This window comes from Falco naumanni, chromosome W (genome assembly GCF_017639655.2).
Source record: "Falco naumanni isolate bFalNau1 chromosome W, bFalNau1.pat, whole genome shotgun sequence".
NCBI classification, from domain to species: Eukaryota; Metazoa; Chordata; class Aves; order Falconiformes; family Falconidae; genus Falco; species Falco naumanni.
Window position 1 is genome coordinate 23200461 of NC_054079.1, and position 19419 is coordinate 23219879.

The 19419-nt window shown below is 40.5% G+C and overlaps 1 pseudogene; it reads right to left on the minus strand.

The window, feature by feature from the left end:
* Positions 1-19419, minus strand: part of LOC121080443 — a 111992-nt pseudogene that overhangs the window by 76132 nt on the left and 16441 nt on the right.

The following is a 19419-nucleotide window of genomic DNA, read 5'->3' on the forward strand; positions in this document are numbered from 1 at the left end:
TTTTGCTCACTGATGCCATCAAGCTAGCTCGAGAAATACCCACATCTCCCCCTTATTTATATATATAAAAAAGGCTTGTTTCAATGCTCTGTTAGAGTTTGCACACATTTTAACACACATGGAATACAGATCAGAATACATATAAAAATGAATAAGCACCCTACACCTATTTGTAATAAGCTCTTTATCCATGCAGTTAAACCTAATCTACCAAAAAGATTTCAGAAAATGTTAAAACCATCACTTTGTTGTAGTTTCTGTACTCCTCCTTGCAGGTTTTCAATACTTTTGTGAATAGATTCAGAATGATCAGACAGATTCATACAACAAAGTCCATCAAAATCCTGACAACCATGACCTTGCACTAATAATAGAAAAATGTATTGCAGCTCTATTCTTCAGCGTAGCATGTCTTATTGAATCAACGTCTAGCAGTAGTCCACTCAGGGCTAATGAAGTTGCATTAGTTTGTTTTGCAAGCCAGCAGCCAAGCTTATTCAAGGTGGTTAGCGCTTGCGCTGTTCCTACTCCTGGAGCAAATATAGATGCTGCTATAATTTCACTAGGGCTCCAAAATTCCATATTATCTTTACAATCAGTTTTAAAGGCATGTATAGTGCGTTTGTGGTGGCATAACTTATGAGTTATAATCATGGATGTATTGAGTGTTCACAAAGTTAACCTTCCAATGCTACATGGTCTTCACAAATTAGAAATAATCCTGCAGGCAGTTTAAGTGGACGATTGCTAGACTTCGATATGTTAGGAGAAGTATAATTACACCAAGCACTAGCATTTCTATATGCAGGTGTGGTAGCATTTAACCATTGAATCGTTTTTATATCATATTTGCCTGTTTAGTTGAAGTATACACAATAATCCATTTTTACAGATCCTAATAAATCCAGTTCCTGTGGTTCAATCCCACCATATGCTAAATATGGAACCCAACCATCCCAATTGTTAACCACATCACCAAATCCCTGAATTATGATCTGTTTATCTGAGGGGACGGGCCAATCATCAACAGGTTGGCCAACCAGACAGGTTGTAAAAGGATTTTCTGGAGAAGCAGTTGACAGGCATAGTGTGTCCTGTCCTGTGCGATTGGACAAGGTTACCCAGATGTTGGTTTTGGGTTGAGGCGGGATCCATATTGATGCAGCTGACATCATGGCACAGATGATGGCAATGACTGAGATAGCGATGGCTTGATCCATCAAGCTGGTACCCATCTTGGGCCAGAACCTGTGGAAACACAAGCATACCCTCTACCCCAAGTTAATAACAGAAAAGGACCTTCCCATTGATTTGTTTGTAAATTTTTTACTATAACTTGGGCTTTCTCATTAGAATTTGAAGCATTATGTAAGCCAAAATGACCTTGTATAGGAGGTCCGTCCTCCGTCCAATGATTTAAAAAATTCAAAACATAACAGGCTTTAGCTATATGCTCTTGTGGGATTAACCCTAGACTCCCCCTTTTTTGTTTTTGCAACATAGTTTTAAGAGCGCTATGTGTGCGTTCGATAATGGCTTGGCCTGTGGGAGAATGTGGAATGCCTGTAATATGCTGAGTTCCCCATTGTTGAAAAAATGTCTGTGTCTTATGCGCTATATAGCCTGGGCCATTATCTGTTTTTATAGTTATTGGAACTCCCAAGGTGGCAAAGGCCATAATAAAATGTCTGCAAACATCTTTTGCTTTTTCACCTGAGTGTACCGATGCATAAATACAAGATGAAAAAGTGTCGGTAGAGACATGGACATATTTGTACTTGCCAAACTCTGGTACATGAGTAACATCCATCTGTCAAATTTCAAGTAATGAAAGACCTTGAGGATTAGTTCTGATCAACGGTGCAGGCAAAACTTGTTGACAATCAGGACGCCATTGTATAATTTGCCTCGCTTAGTCTTGAGTCAGTTGAAATGTGCGTTGCAGTACTTTTGCATTTTGATGATATAATTCATGAGGTAAATGACCCTGTGCAAAACTGTCAGGTAAGACCTGCATGGTACCTGCAAGCCTATCTGCTTGTGTGTTTCCCTCACTTATGGGGCCGGGTAGGGAGGTATGTGAGCGTACATGTTGTATAAAATATGGATGTGCCTGTCGATCCAGGAGCCACTTGAGCTCCCAGAGAAGAGCAAATAAGGCTTTGTGTGAGACTTCCTTCAAAAAGGAGCATTCTAGCCTAGAAACAAGGCCTGCCACGTAGGCAGAATCTGTGATAATGTTTGTTGGGGTGGTCCATAATTTGAAAACACAGACTACTGCAGAGAGTTCTACTACCTGAGGCGATCCTGTGACAATATGTATGTTGCTTTTCCAGTTTCCTTCATCATCTCTCCAAACTATCACTGCTTGGCCTGTCTTGCCAGACCCATCAGTGAATACTGTAGGGGCATCAGCTATTGGTGTGATAGCTAGTTGTGAAGTAGGTAAAAGAGAAAGAGAGTGCAGGGATTGTATAATTTTGTGTCCTGGGAAATGAATACTTATATGTCCTGTAAAATTCGCTAGAGCACACTGAAAAACAAAAGAGTGGCGAGTTAAAAAAGTTAGCTGTTTTGTATCAAGAGGCAAATAGATAATATTAGGTTCAACACCATCTAAAGTTAATAAACGCTCTCTTCCTTTCTGAATTACCATAGCTATCATTTCAATAGCTGTGGTAACTTTTTTTCCAAAATTATGTGGTAAAAATATCCATTCCAGAATAATCAAAGGATATATGTCTTGCGGAACCCACTGTGATAAGAGACCATAGGGTTGAAAAGTTGAATAAAAAATGAAAAGGCTAATAGGTAGGGTGGTCCATTTTTTGCCTATGAGTGACTTGACCTGCTAATTTTACCACCACTTTATCAAGAGCAGTTTTTGCAGAAAGGATAAGTGTTCAAGGAGACATCAAGTCTGGATCTCCTTCCAATAGTTTAAAGAGGGGGTGGAGTTCTTCAGTAGATATCCCTAAGAGAGGACGAGCCCAATTTATGGTTCCTAAACAGTTTCTGTAAATCGTTCAGAGTCCTTATTTCTGTTTGCAAGGTGATACATTGAGGTTGGATGTTTTGTTCTGATATTTTCCATCCTAAATATCACCAAGGTGGTGTTTCTTGTATTTTTTCTTCTGCAATTTTGAGTCCCGCTGTCGAGACTGCTTGGACTACTTGCCGTTTCACTTCTTGGGCTGTCTGTTTTGATTCTGCAGCAATTAAGATCTCATCCGTATACTGGTGCTGCCACTTGTACTGGTGCACAGACTGCTGCAGCTCCGGGGGGGCCATTCAGAGAGGTAATTTGTTATCATAGCGCAACCCCTCATGGTGCTCCACTTGGGGTTTCCCAGTAAGGTCAAAGACTGGCCATCCCAGTCAAATTTTGATTGACATTGATTGGCATAATGATGCCCTTTACGACAGCACGGACAGATTCCAGATGGACCCCCTTTATTATTTACTTTTGCTTTCAGACACTTCTTTTGTAGATGGCCGTACTGACTACACGAAAAGCATTGCTGTGACTTAACTGATAGCGTTGCAAATGCTTCCACAATCAGAGACAAATCATGCTGTCTAGACCCAATATTCATACAAGCATTCAACATATCATCAGTGCTAGGATTCTTTAAAGATCATAATACTTTCTGTCAGTCAGGGTTGGCATTTTCAATAGCAAGTTGTTTAAAAATATATTCACGTGCTTTCTCATTATCAAAATGCTTTTCCAAAGCCTCATTAAGTCTGTCCAAAAATTTCATAAATGGTTCATTTGCTTGTTTAATTCTGACAAAAAGCTGCCTCTGTTTACCTGCTTCAGGGACAGTTTTCAAAGCACGGAACGCCAATTGTTTTACTTGCTGCAAACCTGCCTGGCAAATCCTAGCTTGCGCAGCATTGGTGCTATGATCAGCTTGCCCTAGTAATACATCTACATTAACCGCTCGCAACGGATCACGTGCCCCCAACACTGAGTTTTCAGTAGCTTGGATGCCTGCAAGCTGCCTCGTTTCTGACTCCCACATAGTGTATTGCATGTCCGTCATTATCAAGTGAAACAACGTTTTAAAATCATTAGGGGTAAACACATGAGTATCACAGAGAGACTCTATTAAATGAGTAGTATAAGGAGCCCCAAGCCCATGGTCTGTCACTGTTCTCCTGATATCTTTAATAAAAGCATACGAGAGAGCTTCCCATTGCGGATCTTGATCTGGCACATACACCACAGGGAAAGCACACAGCACATCTGTATCCCCTGCTTGCTTTGCTTCCCCTTTTACAGCCACCCATTTATCATGAGGGTCTGGAGGATATAATTCAGGCTCTTTTTCTGGATCAGTAAGCTCTGGGTCAAAAGGATTATCCATGTCATCATCGAGAGTATCAGGCGGCAGAGCCGCAAGAGCAGTAGCAGCAGGTTTAGTTTTTGGTCTTACGGCAGCGTCTGCTAAAGAGTGTGGCAGTGAAGGAGCTGAAGAAGCTGTTTCCGCTTCCTTTGATTGTGAGCCAGCATGAGCTTTTAAAGTTTCAAAAATAACTCACCAAGGGCTCAACAAAGTAGCTGCTACCTTATAATTTTTTGTAGCAGTCCCATAGATGGATGCCTATTTTATCCCAAATCTCTGGAGTATAAATGTTAGTGGTATTAACAGATGGGTCAGCTTTTGATGCCCATAGAAGAATGCGTTTTAATTCTTGCTCATCTATTTTCTTCCCATACTTCTTAAGAATGTTAGTAAAAACTTGTAAAACGGTTCTCTGCTCCTTTGTTAAAGCAGTCCCCATAGTTCTCAGCCACTTACCTTCATCCTGCGATACTGGATACTCTTCCTTTCAGCACGTAGTCCTGTAGTTTGGCTTTGCTACGCCACCAGATCAACAGCTAGTCAATTTCGGGCCTCACGTTAGGCACCATTCGTGGTGTATTGATGCACGGACTCCGAGAGCGGATCGAAGACTCAAAGACACCTCGAAGAAGACACTTTATTAAAATCAAGCAAGCCTTTTATACCTTTACAGCGGGCTGACGTATCAGCCTGTAACTATGCTCAGTAATTTTCCATTCTAGCTCTTTTTTCTATTGCAGACACAGCAACTTAGCAACTCCCTTTATCTACAAGGCCACAAGCTCTGCAGACAACTCTGTATCTTAAAGTTTCTCTTCTTGCTCCCATGGCTTCCTTCCAACAAGCATAACTATGTCTCTCTCCCAAGGTTGGTTTTTGCTCACTGATGCCATCAAGCTAGCTCGAGAAATACCCACATCTCCCCCTTATTTATATATATAAAAAAGGCTTGTTTCAATGCTCTGTTAGAGTTTGCACACATTTTAACACACATGGAATACAGATCAGAATACATATAAAAATGAATAAGCACCCTACACCTATTTGTAATAAGCTCTTTATCCATGCAGTTAAACCTAATCTACCAAAAAGATTTCAGAAAATGTTAAAACCATCACTTTGTTGTAGTTTCTGTACTCCTCCTTGCAGGTTTTCAATACTTTTGTGAATAGATTCAGAATGATCAGACAGATTCATACAACAAAGTCCATCAAAATCCTGACAACCATGACCTTGCACTAATAATAGAAAAATGTATTGCAGCTCTATTCTTCAGCGTAGCATGTCTTATTGAATCAACGTCTAGCAGTAGTCCACTCAGGGCTAATGAAGTTGCATTAGTTTGTTTTGCAAGCCAGCAGCCAAGCTTATTCAAGGTGGTTAGCGCTTGCGCTGTTCCTACTCCTGGAGCAAATATAGATGCTGCTATAATTTCACTAGGGCTCCAAAATTCCATATTATCTTTACAATCAGTTTTAAAGGCATGTATAGTGCGTTTGTGGTGGCATAACTTATGAGTTATAATCATGGATGTATTGAGTGTTCACAAAGTTAACCTTCCAATGCTACATGGTCTTCACAAATTAGAAATAATCCTGCAGGCAGTTTAAGTGGACGATTGCTAGACTTCGATATGTTAGGAGAAGTATAATTACACCAAGCACTAGCATTTCTATATGCAGGTGTGGTAGCATTTAACCATTGAATCGTTTTTATATCATATTTGCCTGTTTAGTTGAAGTATACACAATAATCCATTTTTACAGATCCTAATAAATCCAGTTCCTGTGGTTCAATCCCACCATATGCTAAATATGGAACCCAACCATCCCAATTGTTAACCACATCACCAAATCCCTGAATTATGATCTGTTTATCTGAGGGGACGGGCCAATCATCAACAGGTTGGCCAACCAGACAGGTTGTAAAAGGATTTTCTGGAGAAGCAGTTGACAGGCATAGTGTGTCCTGTCCTGTGCGATTGGACAAGGTTACCCAGATGTTGGTTTTGGGTTGAGGCGGGATCCATATTGATGCAGCTGACATCATGGCACAGATGATGGCAATGACTGAGATAGCGATGGCTTGATCCATCAAGCTGGTACCCATCTTGGGCCAGAACCTGTGGAAACACAAGCATACCCTCTACCCCAAGTTAATAACAGAAAAGGACCTTCCCATTGATTTGTTTGTAAATTTTTTACTATAACTTGGGCTTTCTCATTAGAATTTGAAGCATTATGTAAGCCAAAATGACCTTGTATAGGAGGTCCGTCCTCCGTCCAATGATTTAAAAAATTCAAAACATAACAGGCTTTAGCTATATGCTCTTGTGGGATTAACCCTAGACTCCCCCTTTTTTGTTTTTGCAACATAGTTTTAAGAGCGCTATGTGTGCGTTCGATAATGGCTTGGCCTGTGGGAGAATGTGGAATGCCTGTAATATGCTGAGTTCCCCATTGTTGAAAAAATGTCTGTGTCTTATGCGCTATATAGCCTGGGCCATTATCTGTTTTTATAGTTATTGGAACTCCCAAGGTGGCAAAGGCCATAATAAAATGTCTGCAAACATCTTTTGCTTTTTCACCTGAGTGTACCGATGCATAAATACAAGATGAAAAAGTGTCGGTAGAGACATGGACATATTTGTACTTGCCAAACTCTGGTACATGAGTAACATCCATCTGTCAAATTTCAAGTAATGAAAGACCTTGAGGATTAGTTCTGATCAACGGTGCAGGCAAAACTTGTTGACAATCAGGACGCCATTGTATAATTTGCCTCGCTTAGTCTTGAGTCAGTTGAAATGTGCGTTGCAGTACTTTTGCATTTTGATGATATAATTCATGAGGTAAATGACCCTGTGCAAAACTGTCAGGTAAGACCTGCATGGTACCTGCAAGCCTATCTGCTTGTGTGTTTCCCTCACTTATGGGGCCGGGTAGGGAGGTATGTGAGCGTACATGTTGTATAAAATATGGATGTGCCTGTCGATCCAGGAGCCACTTGAGCTCCCAGAGAAGAGCAAATAAGGCTTTGTGTGAGACTTCCTTCAAAAAGGAGCATTCTAGCCTAGAAACAAGGCCTGCCACGTAGGCAGAATCTGTGATAATGTTTGTTGGGGTGGTCCATAATTTGAAAACACAGACTACTGCAGAGAGTTCTACTACCTGAGGCGATCCTGTGACAATATGTATGTTGCTTTTCCAGTTTCCTTCATCATCTCTCCAAACTATCACTGCTTGGCCTGTCTTGCCAGACCCATCAGTGAATACTGTAGGGGCATCAGCTATTGGTGTGATAGCTAGTTGTGAAGTAGGTAAAAGAGAAAGAGAGTGCAGGGATTGTATAATTTTGTGTCCTGGGAAATGAATACTTATATGTCCTGTAAAATTCGCTAGAGCACACTGAAAAACAAAAGAGTGGCGAGTTAAAAAAGTTAGCTGTTTTGTATCAAGAGGCAAATAGATAATATTAGGTTCAACACCATCTAAAGTTAATAAACGCTCTCTTCCTTTCTGAATTACCATAGCTATCATTTCAATAGCTGTGGTAACTTTTTTTCCAAAATTATGTGGTAAAAATATCCATTCCAGAATAATCAAAGGATATATGTCTTGCGGAACCCACTGTGATAAGAGACCATAGGGTTGAAAAGTTGAATAAAAAATGAAAAGGCTAATAGGTAGGGTGGTCCATTTTTTGCCTATGAGTGACTTGACCTGCTAATTTTACCACCACTTTATCAAGAGCAGTTTTTGCAGAAAGGATAAGTGTTCAAGGAGACATCAAGTCTGGATCTCCTTCCAATAGTTTAAAGAGGGGGTGGAGTTCTTCAGTAGATATCCCTAAGAGAGGACGAGCCCAATTTATGGTTCCTAAACAGTTTCTGTAAATCGTTCAGAGTCCTTATTTCTGTTTGCAAGGTGATACATTGAGGTTGGATGTTTTGTTCTGATATTTTCCATCCTAAATATCACCAAGGTGGTGTTTCTTGTATTTTTTCTTCTGCAATTTTGAGTCCCGCTGTCGAGACTGCTTGGACTACTTGCCGTTTCACTTCTTGGGCTGTCTGTTTTGATTCTGCAGCAATTAAGATCTCATCCGTATACTGGTGCTGCCACTTGTACTGGTGCACAGACTGCTGCAGCTCCGGGGGGGCCATTCAGAGAGGTAATTTGTTATCATAGCGCAACCCCTCATGGTGCTCCACTTGGGGTTTCCCAGTAAGGTCAAAGACTGGCCATCCCAGTCAAATTTTGATTGACATTGATTGGCATAATGATGCCCTTTACGACAGCACGGACAGATTCCAGATGGACCCCCTTTATTATTTACTTTTGCTTTCAGACACTTCTTTTGTAGATGGCCGTACTGACTACACGAAAAGCATTGCTGTGACTTAACTGATAGCGTTGCAAATGCTTCCACAATCAGAGACAAATCATGCTGTCTAGACCCAATATTCATACAAGCATTCAACATATCATCAGTGCTAGGATTCTTTAAAGATCATAATACTTTCTGTCAGTCAGGGTTGGCATTTTCAATAGCAAGTTGTTTAAAAATATATTCACGTGCTTTCTCATTATCAAAATGCTTTTCCAAAGCCTCATTAAGTCTGTCCAAAAATTTCATAAATGGTTCATTTGCTTGTTTAATTCTGACAAAAAGCTGCCTCTGTTTACCTGCTTCAGGGACAGTTTTCAAAGCACGGAACGCCAATTGTTTTACTTGCTGCAAACCTGCCTGGCAAATCCTAGCTTGCGCAGCATTGGTGCTATGATCAGCTTGCCCTAGTAATACATCTACATTAACCGCTCGCAACGGATCACGTGCCCCCAACACTGAGTTTTCAGTAGCTTGGATGCCTGCAAGCTGCCTCGTTTCTGACTCCCACATAGTGTATTGCATGTCCGTCATTATCAAGTGAAACAACGTTTTAAAATCATTAGGGGTAAACACATGAGTATCACAGAGAGACTCTATTAAATGAGTAGTATAAGGAGCCCCAAGCCCATGGTCTGTCACTGTTCTCCTGATATCTTTAATAAAAGCATACGAGAGAGCTTCCCATTGCGGATCTTGATCTGGCACATACACCACAGGGAAAGCACACAGCACATCTGTATCCCCTGCTTGCTTTGCTTCCCCTTTTACAGCCACCCATTTATCATGAGGGTCTGGAGGATATAATTCAGGCTCTTTTTCTGGATCAGTAAGCTCTGGGTCAAAAGGATTATCCATGTCATCATCGAGAGTATCAGGCGGCAGAGCCGCAAGAGCAGTAGCAGCAGGTTTAGTTTTTGGTCTTACGGCAGCGTCTGCTAAAGAGTGTGGCAGTGAAGGAGCTGAAGAAGCTGTTTCCGCTTCCTTTGATTGTGAGCCAGCATGAGCTTTTAAAGTTTCAAAAATAACTCACCAAGGGCTCAACAAAGTAGCTGCTACCTTATAATTTTTTGTAGCAGTCCCATAGATGGATGCCTATTTTATCCCAAATCTCTGGAGTATAAATGTTAGTGGTATTAACAGATGGGTCAGCTTTTGATGCCCATAGAAGAATGCGTTTTAATTCTTGCTCATCTATTTTCTTCCCATACTTCTTAAGAATGTTAGTAAAAACTTGTAAAACGGTTCTCTGCTCCTTTGTTAAAGCAGTCCCCATAGTTCTCAGCCACTTACCTTCATCCTGCGATACTGGATACTCTTCCTTTCAGCACGTAGTCCTGTAGTTTGGCTTTGCTACGCCACCAGATCAACAGCTAGTCAATTTCGGGCCTCACGTTAGGCACCATTCGTGGTGTATTGATGCACGGACTCCGAGAGCGGATCGAAGACTCAAAGACACCTCGAAGAAGACACTTTATTAAAATCAAGCAAGCCTTTTATACCTTTACAGCGGGCTGACGTATCAGCCTGTAACTATGCTCAGTAATTTTCCATTCTAGCTCTTTTTTCTATTGCAGACACAGCAACTTAGCAACTCCCTTTATCTACAAGGCCACAAGCTCTGCAGACAACTCTGTATCTTAAAGTTTCTCTTCTTGCTCCCATGGCTTCCTTCCAACAAGCATAACTATGTCTCTCTCCCAAGGTCAGTTTTCACTCACTGATGCTGTCGAGCTAGCTCGAGAAATGCCCACATATATCTATTAAAACAGGCTACTAGAACCTTTGGCAATATCTTGCATTACACAGTTGATTTTTGTTTTTGAAGGTAGTATAAGAGGAATTATCAAGTGTCTTTATCACATACTAACTGGTTCTAGGTGTGTATTTTTAACATTTACACATGACTAGGTATTTTTACACTAAAAGAAAAAGGACAGATGTATCCTAGCAGAATGCAAATATGTCGAAGTACTGATCTGCCACCATTTTACGCCCTTATTTGTCACAAGTTTATCCAAGATCAGGTAAATACACAGCCCCAAGACACCACCACCCCCAAAACACACAAGGTTAACAACTGTATTAGACATATACACCTGTTATGTAGACATTGAGTTATGCAAATGCTATGAAAAAAATAATGTTATTTACCAGTTCAGTAGATGAGAACCTTTTAGTGACATTATTTCATCATGAACCAATAGAGGACTGAGCATAAGTTCCGTTGGTTCTACAAGTATTGTCATTTGACTTCTTCCTTTATTCTAACTAGTCTCCCATACCAAACAAAGGCTATAAAAATATGGCAATACTACCTTGCAATTCCAGTTTCTTCTGCACTGGAAGGCTAAATATAGTGAAATAAATCGAAAAAAGAAGAGAAAAGGGTGGGTCTTGAACTCCAGATACTGAATTAGCAAGAAAACATTCTTCAAGTGATAGTCCTTAAAGAAACGTAAATACAGAAAGGAGATACAACAGTGGCAGATATCATCAGAGATCCATTTGAGAGTTTCTGAATAAATACTGAATTATCTTGTGTTCTCTTAGCAATGATGGCCAAAATCAGTAGCTCTCAAGCTTTACTAGGCATGGATCACTTAGTCCTCAAAATTTCAGAAAACCCAAGCTAACAGAAACATATTAAGCTTGTAATTCAGATGCACCATGAAAGTAAAATAGATGTTTAATAACTAAACTAAACGAGACATTTAACTTACTACCTTATAAAATGTATTTCTGCATCTAGAAATTGCAAATTAAACTTTCACCCCAAAAATATGGTTCCTACCTGGAGTTTTTGCTAGAGAAGCATGGAATACAGAGAAGTTAATCAAGGCATATGAAGCCAAGAAGAAATTAGAGGTGATTGGAGAAATTATGTTCAGTTCAGCTGTAAAACCAAACCCAAAGCAAGCTGTTATGAAGTATACCATCAAATGGCTTCATAGATTCCAGAGTAAAAGATCTGCTACAAACATCCTCATTTTATGGTGCTCTCTACAGAACAGTAGTTTGTCCTTTCTGTTCAACAGAGCTATTAACTTAATAGCCTCTGATTTACTGACTAGCTTACCTTCTATTAGACAGGAAGTCTAACTTTTAGTTTTAAAAACTACATGGTTTTCCATGCTATCAACTGTTTTGAAGTGCTACATGCTTTCTCAAAATAATTCATTCAGGAGATTTCTTTCCTTGTGTGGCTTGATCAAAAAGTGCAGCAATGTACTGAGTTCTGAAGAACCTCAGAAGCAGTGGACAGAGCATTAATATATATGCAGTATGTCTCTAGCTGAAACCTCATTTCTCAAACAGCACAGAACAAGAGACTAATAAGATTAAGAGACAATCAAGTATGGCAAATGGTAACAGCAGACAAAGTTAGTGTGAGCAATTTGACTAACACTATCCATTTTTATTTTAAACGAAGAGTTGAATCAACAGTACTAATGTTAGTGTACTGTTATAGACCACTACCCTATGGCAACAGTGATGAGTACTCCCTCTTCAGTGAGAGATGAAAGAGCTCGATGCTCTCCTTTCCTTGAAGCAGTATGGTACAAAGTATTTGATTTTGTACTCCCACCATCACAAAGAACAGTGATCAAATTGCAGAATGTGCCATGTTAGTCTACAAATTGCTATGATTAAATGCAGTATTGCTACAGTTCAGATTTATTCTAATTCTAGATAGAGCTATATCTAGAAGACAGGAGAAGAGAGTCCTAGAACTAAACAGATTTAGAATGTGGGCTTAAAATCAAACTGAGCATTAAACCTCAAGGACGTTGTTATCAACTCATGAGATGGAATAGTATGCTTCATAAGGACAAAAGGATATTGGATTTATTATAATTTAAAATTAACCAATTAATATGAATCCAAGAGCAATTAAGAATGTTAGAAGATATCCTCTCAGTGGTTCATTGTTCTTCCCATATCCTTTAGCAAACATCAGAAATCCTGGATAAATACTGTCCTTGCACAAAGCCTAAGGAAAAAAAAAAGATTCAAAAGTTAATATGCATTTTGTTCAAAAATGTATCCTTATTAATGCTTACTAATGTGGTCTTTCACTACATACATTATCTTCCAAAAAGAAGAAGGTTTATAGCCAACGTGTTCTATTTGTAATTGTCTTTGCATTTTGCATTTCTTACATTCTTCAGTAATTTCTACCTATAAGGACAAGCTTTGCTTTTTTGCAAGTGGTTGACTATTGTACTTTACTGGCATCTTACAATAACAAAGAATCTTTAGAGACAAAACAGTGTTTCCTGAGAAATTGGAAAGTTTGCGCAATGTAAAATTAATTCTCTGCTTCAACACTTGCATTTATATTCTGCAACAAAACCCTTTCCATGTTTGACTCCTTACTGAACTTTCAGGGAAAAAGATTGTTAGAGGATACTAAAGTTTTGCTGAATGAAAGAGAAGTCGTTAAAATTAAATTAAAGGGTTAAAAAGAAGGTAAAACAAAATACTTTCAGGAACACCATCAAAATCAATGTAAAGTGACTTATACTGGTACAGTTATATTGAGTTATTTTCATAACGTGTTATCCGAGGCTTAAGATTCAACAGCTACAAGTTTTACTTAATGCTGTTTTCTTCTATGTTTACTTCTAGAAAGGAACTAATCGGATATCTAATCTTTGCATGTGTTCCATTGACACAAAATTTAAACATTTCTTAGTGCTGAGAGAAAACAATTATGAGAATATCTAGAGTCTATGTTTTCCTTGCTCTTCAGAGTAGAAACAAGGACAGCAGCAGAGATGGACTACTATGTAGAAATGTCCCAGGACATATGGCCAATAGGACAAAAGTAACCATCATTTCAGCTAATTCGATCCTTGGTCTCTGTTCTAACAAAAGCCATCTAAAGGAGTTTGTAGACTCCTGTAACATTAGTTATGCCACAGCTTACCTCTAACAAACTAACTGAAAACGCAAGATTTGGGATGAACTATATTCTAACTATATTTAAGAACAGTAGCAAGCTATATACCAGAGTTGTCTTCCAAAATTCTGATTCATAACTTAACTATTCTTTAAAAGATTATGATTTTGCTTCCATGCTTACTTGGAAAAATCTTAGGTGCACTCACAAGAGATGCTAATGCAGAAGAAAGGGTGGCTGAAAAAATACCTGCAGAAATCAGTGGTGCAAATCCTGATACCATGCTCATCACCTGAAAGCAAGGCATAATTTTTTTTAAAAGCACATGACAAAGTATACTATACAGATAGATGTCAACATTAACTACACAAACAGAAAAATATAATACTGTGTACCCTCCAGTTAAAAGCTTTTTGAATATCATGCATTCATTTTAATGCCTCTTCCAATACAGGAACAAAGGAGCAAATCAGGTGAGATAAGCATATCCTAGTTTCAGAACAAGAGAAGGCAACTTTTCACACAATACATAGCCCAACCATGTAATTCTCCAGTCACATGAATCTATGACATTAGTGTCCATAGACTCATAAAAAGATTGGAAAGGAAGTTAATGGAAGAAAAATGCATTGGAAGCTGTTACATATTTTGACTAACTTAGCACTGAATAACATGGTCTCAGGAAACCCAAGTGACAAAAACACTGAAGTCAGGGAACATCTTGGGAAAGTTTGTCTTGTCTGTGTATCTGTTTCTCAACATTTCTATCACTAGAAACTAAATTTGTTTGCCATTCAAAATCACAAGGACAGGATAAGTTTGCTTCCTATGCCCCCAAGGTCATGTCCTAGGATGTCTTTGTAACTCCAGTGAGTGAAATATAATATGCAACTTTTGGTAGACTAGATGACTAACAAAGTGACAAATGCTCAGTAGGCTTAGTGTAATGGAACAATGTTGATAAGACAAAAACACCAAAAAAACGAAAGCAGCTTCTGTCTGAAGACCTTATTCTACCATTATACTGCTCTGCTCCCTTGCCGTAGCTGCATCCAGTTTTGCATGTGTCAAGTGAATTAAGATACAGAACTTTGTATTTAGAGAACAGTTACGGTTCAATACTCAGATCAATTTTCTTTATGAAAAAAAAATCCCAACACCTAGGTGTAAGAGTCAGTCTAAAGAGAACAATATTGTCTCAACATTGCCAACAGAGACCTGGAGATGGAATGTGGTCCTCATGGACACCAAGACACAAAGACCCTGGGAAAGAGAACTGCATGGTACGAGGAGTACTATGCCGCTCCCTGCAACCTGGGACTGAAAGGAACAACTGCACCCTGGGAAGGAGAACTGCACGGTACGAGGAGTACTATGCCGTTCCTTGCCACCTGGGATTGAAAGGAACAACTACAATAAGGCCGCATAACAGCAGTCCAGAAGATGGATCACAACCGTGGTCATAACAACGAACCAGAAAACATAAACTTCAGGTGAACTTTCTTCATTATAATATCATTATAATACAAAAACACACCTCCTGGTCTGAAGCTACCTGCCTCTGAGGCAAACCACGCCTCGGGCACTCCTCTTTGGACACGCATGATAACCTGGCTCAAGAAGGCGGAGGCTAGCAACAATCCATGGACCAGAGGAGGAGCAACGTGTGTTGCTTGGCATAAAAAGATGGCTTCTTAGTAACTGAACTTTGGAGATCTTCCCCACCAAGGATCACGACGATCAGAAGGACCGGCGGGACGCTGCCTGGACCTGGGACCATAGGGACACCTTGGACCCATGGTGGTAGCTATAATCCTCTTTCCTTTTCTTTTTACTTTACCTTTCCTTTACTTTCTGTCTTTCTACCTATCGCAAGCCGCTTTACGGGCAAACAATAAAATTGTGCTGTTTAACTGAAGCATAACCCCTTGGCGTGGTCGCCTTGATTTTTGCGCTTCGAGATCATAGTTAACGAACCATCATGAGTCCACTGAGTGGACCGTGACACTAAGCTGTTTGAAGACAGCCAGTATTAAATAATTTGCTAACAACTTGAAAATCTGATGATTTCAGTCAGTGGACCAATCCCAGCATGATGCCTGGCTTTTAAGTGGAATATAAGCCACTATCCATCATATTTGAGACTTCGTGGCAGTCCAGTGAAGTTCCCACTGACCGGAAAAGGGGAAACATAACCCCCATTTTTTAATACGGAAATGAGGAAGACTCGGGGAACTACAGGCCAGTCAGTCTTACCTCTGTGCCCAGCAAGATCATGGAACAGATCCTCCTGGAAACTTCGCTAAGGCACACAGGAAAAATTTCTTCACCGAAGGGATGGTCAAGCATTGGAACCGGGTGTCCAGGGAGGTGGTGGAATCACCATCCCTGGAAGCATTCAGAAAATGTGTACGTGGAGGTTAGAGGCATGGTTTACTGGTGGACTGGGCAGTCCTGGGTTAATGGTTGGACTTGATGATCTTAAAGGTCTTTTCCAACCTAAATGATTCTATGATTCTATGAAAAATAAGGAGGTAATTGGTGACAGCCAACATGGCTTCACTAAGGGTAAATCATGCCTGACAAATTTGGTGGCCTTCTATGACAAGGTTACAGTGAAGGTGGATGAGGGAAAAGCAACTGACGTCATCTACCTGGACTTGTGAAAAGCATTTAACACTGTCCCACACAACATCCTTGTCTCTCCAGTGGAGAGACATGGATTTGACAGATGGACCACTCAGTGGATATTGGCTGTATGGTTGCACTCGAAGAGTTGTAGTCGATGGCTCAATGTCCATGAGGAGACCAGTGACGAGTGGCATTCCTCAGGGGTGTGTACTGGGATCAGTACTGTTCAACATCTTTGTCAGCGACATGGACAGTGGGTTTGAGTGCACCCTCAGCAAGTTTGCTGATGACAGCAACCTGTGTGGTGTGGTTGACACACCGGAGGGAAGGGATGACATCCAGAGGGACCTTGACAGGCTTGAGAGGTGGGCCCATGCAAACCTCAAACCTCATAAAGTTCAACAAGGCCAAGTACAAGGTTCTGAATGTGGTCTGGGGCAATCCCAAGCACAAGCACAGGCTGGGTTGGAGAATGGATTGAGAGCAGCCCTGAGGATAAAGACTTGGGGGTGTTGGTGGATGAGAAGCTCAACATGACCCAGTAATGTGTGCTTGTAGCCCAGAAAGACAACCGCATCCTGGGCTGCATCAAAAGAAACATGGCCAGCAGGTCAAGGGATGTGATACTTCCCCTCTGCTCTGCTCTCATGAGACCCCACCTGGAGTACTGCATTCAGCTCTGGAACTCTCAACATAAGAAGGACATGGACCTGTTGAGTGAGTCCAGAGGAGGGCCACAAAGATGATCAGAGGGCTGGAGCACCTCTTCTGTGAAGACAGGCTGAGACAGTTGGGGTTGTTCAGCTTGGAGAAGAGAAGGCTCCAGGGAGACCTTATTGCGTCCTTCCAGTACCTAAAGGGGGCTTATGGGAAAGGTGGAGAGGGGCTTTTTACAAGGGCATGTAGTGATAGAACAAGGGGGAATGGCTTTAAACTGAAAGAGGGGAGATTTAGATTAGATTTAAGAAGAAATTCTTCACTATGAGCGTGGTGAAACACTGGCACAGGTTGCCCAGAGAGTTGTGGATGCCCCATCATTGGAAGTGTTCAAGGCCAGGTTGGATGGGGCTTTGAGTAACCTGGTTTAGTGGAAGGTGTCCCTGCCCATGGTGCTGAGGGGGTGGAACTAGATGATCTTTAAGGTCCCTTCCAACCCAAACCATTCTGATTCTATAATAAGTGTCAGAATGACGTTCTGCATCATTTGCACTGAATATATACCTCTTTCATCCTAGCAACTTCTAGAATAGCAGAATGGGGACTGGAGGAAAGGGAGAATAAGAATGCAGAATTGTTTAGTTTTTAAGTTACTGCCACTTGAAATTGTAAAATCCAGCTGTTCCAAGCAATCTTATTAAGTAGGGCATGCTCCCAGAAACAATATACAGGTGGCTGAGGAAATTATATTCATATTCCTAGGGCTGAACTAATGACAAAATTTGGCTTTTTTTTATAGATCAGACAGTCAAAGACTGCTGGGCCTCTCACATAGGAAATTGAATTTCTAGGTTACATTATGTTTCACTGGTCAATTCAAAGCATTCCTTGGATAAAAAAAAAAATGAAAGATATGTGGATGCATAAGAGGAGAGTGATGAAGAAGCTGTTATAGTCAGTAGGTTAAGTAATGAAGTACAGGATTTCCTGAAGTATATTTTAATTTCACCAAAAAAATGTTATGGTAGGACAGGCATTTATTCATACAACTCATACATACTCATTAGTTAAAAATACCATGAATGTTTTCATACTACTAACACTTCATTAACCTTTCCCATTGTATTATCTCAGTATCTTTCATACTCGGTTACACAAGATTAAACTATTCTTTCTATGTCCAGGATTAAGGTAGATTTACACTCTACAGAAAGTGTTACAGCTGTAAATGCCAGGCTCAATTTTATATATTTCTGGAAGAGAAATTAAGAGTATAAATGCTCTACTGGCAAATGTTTCAGAAAAGAGCTGTTTTAAGAACATAATAAACAAACACAGAAAAATCTTAGTAGATGCAGCACGAAAACTGTGTTTCCTGTGAAAATGGCTTGATCAAGAAGGACTTCTTATGGACAGAATGTTTAGAAATCTGTTCCCTCGCTTTTCTTTCCATCCAGTTTAAAAGTGATATTTCAAGGCCCATACTATACAACATTTGTATTGACTCCTTGCAATTTAGTTCTTATAATCTACTCAGACGTTACATTCTCTTTCCAGGTTCTGTTCATTGCTTCATTTATTTATACTATCCATTTTTTAATGTTAAATCTGGTTTTATAAATTTTAGAAAAATCTAAGATGTATGCAGACAGCACTTGTTCATTATACAAGCTAGTAAGTTACAACTCAAGTTACCACTGTAAAAGACATTAGGAAGCTTCTTCCAAAGTTGTGGGGGGAGACGAGACACAGCAAGCCAGACAGATAGATGGCTAGCCAGAGACAGAGAAACACATAGACGCACAGGCAGAGGCAGAGATGGAGGCTGACAGAGGCAGGAAAACAGATAAACACACGAGGGGACACACCCTCAATGACACCTGACCACACAGACACAGAGGGAGAGAGAGAGACCCAGACAGAGAGAGACACACACACACAGAGGCATCCACCCACAAACACACAGAGACACCACCAGAAAAACATCCTCCAGAGAAACACCCATGCAGAGAAACCAACAGCAACAGAGATACTGACAGCCATACCCAGACACACATGCACACATACAGAAACACTGAGAGACACCCACACACACACAGAGCCAGATAGACACCCACAAAGACAGTGACACACACAGAGAGACATAAAAACGCACAGCCAGAGACAAACTGAGAGAGACACACACACACATACAGAGCTGGAGAGAAACACCACCAAAGACAGACACACAGCCAGAGAGGCATTGCCAGAGAGAGGTATGCACACACACACAGCCAGAGAGACACCAACAACTACCCATGCACAGCCAGATAGAGAGGCACCACCAGAGACACACAGCACCAGACCATGATCTCCAGAGCACGACACCTGGAGACAAACACATACCTGGAGACACACACACACAGAGCATGACACCCATAGAGAGAGGAATCCACAGACACACCCACAAACGCACCAACAGAGAGCAATGCGCTCCACAGAGAC